Here is an 8,520-nt window from a genome sequence, read left to right as displayed (position 1 = left end):
CCAATTTTTGCCACAACACACTTGCCAAAGTCTCCCGCATCACAAAATACTTCTGAGTTTTTGCAAGGCACAACCGAATTGAAGAGCAAGCCCACAAATTTAATTTCTCCCATTCCAGTTTCGACATAGCTTCAGGCTTCTCTCCCAAGGCGGCAAGAAGATCTTGTTGAGCCAACACATCTTTAACCTCACATTGCCACATCCCGAAGTTGTTTGTGCCATCAAACTTTTCCACTTCGAACTTTGCATTTTGCACCGTAGTTCTTGAAAACCCGGAGCTGCTTCCAAAAGGATTCTCATCTTGCCCGTCTGACATCTTTGGCAACTAGACAGTACCCAAGAGCAACCAGTGCTCTGATACCAATTGTTGTGCTAGGATAGCACCAAATCAATTTTTGGAACCAACTCAAGCTAACCCACAAGAAATATATCAAATAAAATGCAAGAACAAAATATAAAAGACACCAAGATTTTAACGAGGTTCCTCAACAGTCAGTGTAACTGGAGTACGTCCTCGGAGCAGTAGGAGCTCACCCAATAATCCACTATCAACCAAATGGGAGTTTACAAAGTGTTGGCAATCTCACAACCCTTAACCCCAATACACCCAAAAGCTCTCACACACCAAAGAAACAAATAGAGAAGAAAATATAGTGATTAATTTCTTCTCTATACAAAGCTCAAAGCTATTACAATTACTTTGATGGATGATTACTAACCAAAGAGAAGAGCACCTTCTTCTCTTCGAAATGGGGTTGCTGCTCCAGATTTCTTCTTCTTCTCTGCCCTCTATTTTTCAGCTCTCATTCTCTCCCTTAAACAATGAGGATAATTGCTATCCTTTAATTAAAACCCCAAAGCCATCCGTGGCTTTTCCCATGGGTCAAGACAAAAAAAAAAAAAAAACCAATTCCCTTTTTTCCTCCCTAAAACAAGGAAGACACAATGATGTTGTCCACCTTTTTTTTTTTTTTTCTTTTCAACAAACATCATCATGTCCACTTGGCCACTAATTCAACAATTGTTACACAGCAAAACACACACACACACACACACACACACACATACCTATTTATAGGCATGTTTGCCGACTTCACTAGCACTTTCTAGTGCATGTTCATGCACACACTGCACCGACATATGGCTTTGCATAATAGCCACATATTGTACAACTTGCTAGAACTTTCTAGCACATGATTATACACACACCCCCACCGACTTAGGCATTGCTAGATCATTCTAGCTATTAATCATGCATTGCCACCGACATATGCTTGCTAGAATATTCTAGAACAATTTCATGCATGTTTGAACTAGTATAATCTAGTTCCTTTGTATCGATTGATCTTAATGGGTTGGTGTTGATCTTCAACATCTCATTGACCGAAACACTCTATTTTTTAAGAGAATTATTTTGCATCCAATACTACGCAGTAGGTCAAGAACTAAAGAGTATATGAAAGTATACAAAAGAAATGGATTATAATTGGAAGCACTTAAAGTATTGACCTTATGAAAGAACATGGATCGGGTGGAGTTGAGACTTCGACAGTTCCTTTGAGCATCAATTAATGCGACTTTCTTCAAGGTAGGTCTGAGCGAAGGATCCTCCTGAATGGACCATATTGCAATCATCACATACTTTTCCATCTTCTTGATGTCATGCATTGCCTCATCGTCATTCTTGATAGCCGCCGCAGATTATTCTGCTTATAGCAATCGTACGCCCAATCAGCTACTATCATTTGATCTTCATCTTCTGCAGCTGCCTATAAATGCTTCCTGCACAAGATAATCTCTAACAACAAAATTACAAAGTGTAAATTGTTGGAGTTTGTGGCCAAGTGGACTATCCTCCAAAATACCTTTCGGCTAAAGAAAGAAAGAAAACATCTTTCCTTGTTTTGGGGAGGAGAAAAGGGAAAAGACCTTTGCTTTTGAAAAAGTTTTGTTCTCTTCTTCAACACCCGTGAGTGTTGTTTCAATAAAAAAAGATAAGTTGGTTTTGAAGAAGTAGAGAGAAAGATAGAGCTCATTTGTTTTCGGTTAAGAAGAAAGAAGAGAGAAGAAAGAGCTTTTCTTCAGAGAGCAGAGGAGAGAGCATTCGGCTCTCCCATTTGAAACAGTGCTGCTCCTTCCCATTTGTTTGTAATTCCCTTTTGTTAGTGATCACTCAATCAAAGATATTTGTGCTACATTTTGTGGCTTTTGGGAGAGAAGGAATTTGGTATATGTTTCCATCTTCTCCATTTGTTCTTTGTGAGAGTGAGAGCTATTGGGTGTATGTGGGCTATTGGGTTTGAGAATTAAAACTCTATTTGTAATCTCCTTTTGACATTAGTGGAATTTCCTCGCCGTCTCGGAACTGGATGTAGGCTTACACCGAACCAGTATAAATTCTTGTGTTATTTTGGATTATTTGTCTTGTCATATTTTGCCGTATTAGCTTTGGTTTCATATTTGAAGCTTCCGCACAACAAGTGGTATCAGAGCTCTGGGTTTCGACTTGGGGCTTTTGTACAAGTATGTCTATGAAACCATCGAATATGTCGGTGAAATATGATATTGAAAAATTCAATGGGAGGAATGATTTTAGCCTTTGGCGGGTTAAGATGCGAGCTGTGCTAGTTCAACAAGGGTTGCTTAAGGCGCTACAGGGTGTGGAAGCCTTGCCACAAGATTGGTCTGCTGAAGAAAAAGAAGACGCTTTGAATCGAGCACATAGTGCAATTATGTTATCACTATCTGATGAAGTTCTTCGTGAGGTGGATAATGAAACTACTGCAGCTGGTTTGTGGCTTTAGTTGGAGGGTAGATATATGACCAAATCCCTCACCAATCGTTTATATTTGAAGCAACGTTTGTACACTCTCCGTATAACTGAAGGTACGCCTATTCAAAATCATCTTGATGAGTTTAATAAGGTTATTATGGATTTGAAAAGTATGGATAATAAAATTGATGATGAGGATCAATCTTTGATTTTGTTGTGTTCTTTACCTCCTTCGTATGCGAATTTTGTCGAAACTTTGTTATATGGGAGAGATTCTATTTGTATGGAGAATGTAAAAGCCGCTTTGAATTCAAGAGAGTTAAAGAACAAAGTATTTGGAAATTTGAATGATTCTCATTCTGAGGCTTTGATAGCAAGAGGCAGAGATAGGGAATATGGTTCAGGTAGTAATAAAGGAAATTTGAGATCGAAGTTTAAGACCAGAAACAACGCATGCAACTATTGTCGCAAGGAAGGGCATTGGAAAGTTGATTGCCCAAAACTGAAAGATAATGCTGGTGCGAGTGCGAATGTCGTTGATGACGACTTCGACTTTGTTCTATGATGACAGTTGGCTACACCAGATTTGAAATTTTTTTTTAAAAAAAAAAAGAAAAAAAAAAGAAGAGAATCTGGTGTTGTGGGTACTCTTAAATCTCTCCACTACATATGGAGATTTAAGAGTTTGTAAGGATTCCTTGTTATGATTTGAGAAAGTTGCTTAGTAGCCTCTATGTATGTTTGTGTTATGTCAGTTGCTCTTCATCGGTGTTTTTTATTGTTTTGGATATTGGTATGGTTTTGCTTTTTTGGTAAAGTTGAATTCAGTGAGGGCCAATTTGTTGAGTTCTGCAAGTTTGGATAGTGAGGCACTACACTATTTTGGATACACCACATGCACTGCAGAACATTTGTGTGGAACCCTCGTGTAGAAGGCAAGTTATATGCTTTCTAACTTTGTTTGGGCTATGGACATTTGGTTGGATTTGTTTGCCACTGCTATTTGGTCTGTTGGTCTCTATCATCTGCAATTAGTTTTCTTGAAGACTCCAGTTGAGGTATGGTTTTGAATCTCCTACTGATTATTTGAATTTGAAATTTTGGTTGTCCTGTTGGTGCTCATGTGATGATGGTAAACTTGAGTGAAGGGCATATTTTCGTATATGGTATGTGAGACTTTGTTGCCAAATTTGTAATCAGTTTTGACTTGGAGAATGTGCCATGCTATGTGAATGAGTCTATTGGTGCAGTTTAAGACCATGGTGTTTGTGAGCAGGTGGAGTTCATTGTGTGTCCAACTTTGGTATGGTGTACTTGATCTTTTGTTGGTGATATTGAAGAATTTCAGTTCTTCGTCTGAATCACCTTTTGTTTTGATCAAGGCACTTATGGTTTGCAAATTTGGAGAAGACAGTAGAGAAATGGTCTACTTTTGTTGGCTTTGGTACAGTTTGAGTCGAGGTGGAAATTGTTATGAGCACTGAACTTGGCCAAGGTGGAGATTGTTGGAGTTTGTGGCCAAGTGGACTATCCTCCAAAATACCTTTCGGCTAAAGAAAGAAAGAAAACATCTTTCCTTGTTTTGGGGAGGAAAAAAGGGAAAAGACCTTTGCTTTTGAAAAAGTTTTGTTATCTTCTTCAACACCCGTGAGTGTTGTTTCAATAAAAAAAGATAAGTTGGTTTTGAAGAAGTAGAGAGAAAGATAGAGCTCATTTGTTTTCGGTTGAGAAGAAAGAAGAGAGAAGAAAGAGCTTTTCTTCAGAGAGCAGAGGAGAGAGCATTCGGCTCTCCCATTTGAAACAGTGTTGCTCCTTCCCATTTGTTTGTAATTCACTTTTGTTAGTGATCACTCAATCAAAGATATTTGTGCTACATTTTGTGGCTTTTGGGAGAGAAGGAATTTGGTATATGTTTCCATCTTCTCCATTTGTTCTTTGTGAGAGTGAGAGCTATTAGGTGTATGTGGGCTATTGGGTTTAAGAGTTAAAACTCTATTTGTAATCTCCTTTTGACATTAGTGGAATTTCCTCGCCGTCTCGGAATTGGATGTAGGCTTACGCCGAACCAGTATAAATCCTTGTGTTATTTTGGATTATTTGTCTTGTCATATTTTGCCGTATTAGCTTTGGTTTCATATTTGAAGCTTCCGCACAACAAGTGGTATCAGAGCTCTGGGTTTCGACTTAGGGCTTTGTACAAGTATGTCTATGAAACCATCGAATATGTCGGTGAAATATGATATTGAAAAATTCAATGGGAGGAATGATTTTAGCCTTTGGCGGGTTAAGATGCGAGCTGTGCTAGTTCAACAAGGGTTGCTTAAGGCTACAGGGTGTGGAAGCCTTGCCACAAGATTGGTCTGCTGAAGAAAAAGATGACGATTTGAATCGAGCACATAGTGCAATTATGTTATCACTATCTGATGAAGTTCTTCGTGAGGTGGATAATGAAACTACTGCAGCTGGTTTGTGGCTTTAGTTGGAGGGTAGATATATGACCAAATCCCTCACCAATCGTTTATATTTGAAGCAACGTTTGTACACTCTCCGTATGACTGAAGGTACGCCTATTCAAAATCATCTTGATGAGTTTAATAAGGTTATTATGGATTTGAAAAGTATGGATAATAAAATTGATGATAAGGATCAATCTTTGATTTTGTTGTGTTCTTTACCTCCTTCGTATGCGAATTTTGTCGAAACTTTGTTATATGGGAGAGATTCTATTTGTATGGAGAATGTAAAAGCCGCTTTGAATTCAAGAGAGTTAAAGAACAAAGTATTTGGAAATTTGAATGATTCTCATTCTGAGGCTTTGATAGCAAGAGGCAGAGATAGGGAATATGGTTCAGGTAGTAATAAAGGAAATTTGAGATTGAAGTTTAAGACCAGAAACAACACATGCAACTATTGTCGCAAGGAAGGGCATTGGAAAGTTGATTGCCCAAAACTGAAAGATAATGCTGGTGCGAGTGCGAATGTCGTCGATGACGACTTCGACTTTGTTCTATGATGACAGTTGGCTACACCAGATTTGAAATTTTTTTTTTTAAAAAAAAAAAAAAAAAAGAAGAGAATCTGGTGTTGTGGGTACTCTTAAATCTTTCCACTACATATGGAGATTTAAGAGTTTGTAAGGATTCCTTGTTATGATTTGAGAAAGTTGCTTAGTAGCCTCTATGTATGTTTGTGTTATGTCAGTTGCTCTTCATCGGTGTTTTTTATTGTTTTGGATATTGGTATGGTTTTGCTTTTTTGGTAAAGTTGAATTCAGTGAGGGCCAATTTGTTGAGTTCTGCAAGTTTGGATAGTGAGGCACTACACTATTTTAGATACACCACATGCATTGCAGAACATTTGTGTGGAACCCTCGTGTAGAAGGCAAGTTATATGCTTTCTAACTTTGTTTGGGCTATGAACATTTGGTTGGATTTGTTTGCCACTGCTATTTGGTCTGTTGGTCTCCATCATCTGCAATTAGTTTTCTTGAAGACTCCAGTTGAGGTATGGTTTTGAATCTCTTACTGATTATTTGAATTTGAAATTTTGGTTGTCCTGTTGGTGCTCATGTGATGATGGTAAACTTGAGTGAAGGGCATATTTTCGTATGTGGTATGTGAGACTTTGTTGCCAAATTTGTAATCAGTTTTGACTTGGAGAATGTGCCATGCTATGTGAATGAGTCTATTGGTGCAGTTTAAGACCATGGTGTTTGTGAGCAGGTGGAGTTCATTGTGTGTCCAACTTTGGTATGGTGTACTTGATCTTTTGTTGGTGATATTGAAGAATTTCAGTTCTTCGTTTGAATCACCTTTTGTTTTGATCAAGGCACTTATGGTTTGCAAATTTGGAGAAGACGGTAGAGAAATGGTCTACTTTTGTTGGCTTTGGTACAGTTTGAGTCGAGGTGGAAATTGTTATGAGCACTGAACTTGGCCAAGGTGGAGGTTGTTGGAGTTTGTGGCCAAGTGGACTATCCTCCAAAATACCTTTCGGCTAAAGAAAGAAAGAAAACATCTTTCCTTGTTTTGGGGAGGAAAAAAGGGAAAAGACCTTTGCTTTTGAAAAAGTTTTGTTATCTTCTTCAACACCCGTGAGTGTTGTTTCAATAAAAAAAGATAAGTTGGTTTTGAAGAAGAAGAGAGAAAGATAGAGCTCATTTGTTTTCGGTTGAGAAGAAAGAAGAGAGAAGAAAGAGCTTTTCTTCAAAGAGCAAAGGAGAGAGCATTCGGCTCTCCCATTTGAAACAGTGCTGCTCCTTCCCATTTGTTTGTAATTCCCTTTTGTTAGTGATCACTCAATCAAAGATATTTGTGCTACATTTTGTGGCTTTTGGGAGAGAAGGAATTTGGTATATGTTTCCATCTTCTCCATTTGTTCTTTGTGAGAGTGAGAACTATTGGGTGTATGTGGGCTATTGGGTTTGAGAGTTAAAACTCTATTTGTAATCTCCTTTTGACATTAGTGGAATTTCCTCGCCGTCTCGGAACTGGATGTAGGCTTACGCCGAACCAGTATAAATCCTTGTGTTATTTTGGATTATTTGTCTTGTCATATTTTGTCGTATTAGCTTTGGTTTCATATTTGAAGCTTCCGCACAACATAAATATCAACCTTGGCCATGATAGGCAACCTATTCAACAATTCAGGGGCCATATAACCTTTTGTTCCCCTGATTCCAGTCGTGATTCAAGTCTGGTCCATTCTCAAAAGCTTGGCTAGTCCGGAGTCAGAAATTCTTGCTGCGTAAGGGTCATTGAGAAGCATATTTTGAGGCTTGATGTTGCAATGTACAATTTGGCTGTTGCACCCCTCATGCAAATACAACAACCCTCTTGCAATTCCCAGTGCAATTTGCCTTCTCTGGCACCAGCTTGGCCAAGACTCTCCAAAAGGGAAGCTTGCTAAAGATCCATTGCTCATGAACTCGTACACAAGCATTCGGTGCTCTCCCTCGTAACAAAATCCAAGAAGCTGTACTAAATTTTTGTGGTTTGTTCTGCCAATAGCACTCATTTCCGCTTTGAATTCCAACCCCTTTTCTTCGACCCTACCGAGAAAGCTTTTGACAGCAACGCTCTTCTCATTATCAAAGGCTTAAAACTCCCTTTAAAACTATTGCAAAAGCACCGCGTCCTAGTTCATCCTCGAATTCGTCCATAGCGTTTTTTAGCTCCTCATAAGTGAAATGCTTCAAATTCATATCAGAGATGACTGGATAAGGTTCACTCATATTCGCATTTCTACAAGAAATACGAGAAACACCAAATAGGTTGTGATAGGATTTTTAGAACCTATGAAAAAAGGTTAAAATCACACAAAATACTTGTAAGAGTACAAGGTTGTTGTAGTATATATGCTCATGTAAGGTCGTTCTCCACAAGGACTATTTAAATAATTTATGTAAGACCAATTCCTAATTAATTACTTGAAACTAGAAATTGAGAAAAGAGATTTTGAATTTGGGTAATATTAAAAACCAAATAATAAATTTGGCCAAGATTAAGAAGATAAAAGAAAAGAGTTTTTAAATACCTATTTATAAAAGCACTAGGGTTCCGCCATCACCTAACAATCCTATGTTTTTTTTACCACTTACTTATAATCTACACATGCCACTTTGAAGGTTAGGTTTTCCTAATATATATTCTACTTGGAACCTCCAATATAGAACGTATATCTAACATGCAACTTGTCCGGACGTTCGGATCAAATATGAACATGAGAGACTCATTATGTTTTGTGAA

The 8,520-nt window shown here is 38.1% G+C and overlaps 1 pseudogene; it reads right to left on the bottom strand.

Moving 5' to 3' along the window:
- Nucleotides 1-1,393: 1,393 nt before the first annotated feature.
- On the bottom strand, nucleotides 1,394-8,034 carry LOC137715589 (G-type lectin S-receptor-like serine/threonine-protein kinase LECRK3; annotated as a pseudogene).
- Between the last annotated feature and the right edge of the window lie 486 nt (nucleotides 8,035-8,520).

Source organism: Pyrus communis, chromosome 3 (assembly GCF_041283825.1).
Source record: "Pyrus communis isolate YQ-2024b chromosome 3, ASM4128382v1, whole genome shotgun sequence".
NCBI classification, from domain to species: domain Eukaryota; kingdom Viridiplantae; phylum Streptophyta; class Magnoliopsida; order Rosales; family Rosaceae; genus Pyrus; species Pyrus communis.
The sequence above is the reverse complement of the archived record's forward strand: the minus strand, read 5'-3'. Positions and strand labels throughout refer to the sequence as shown.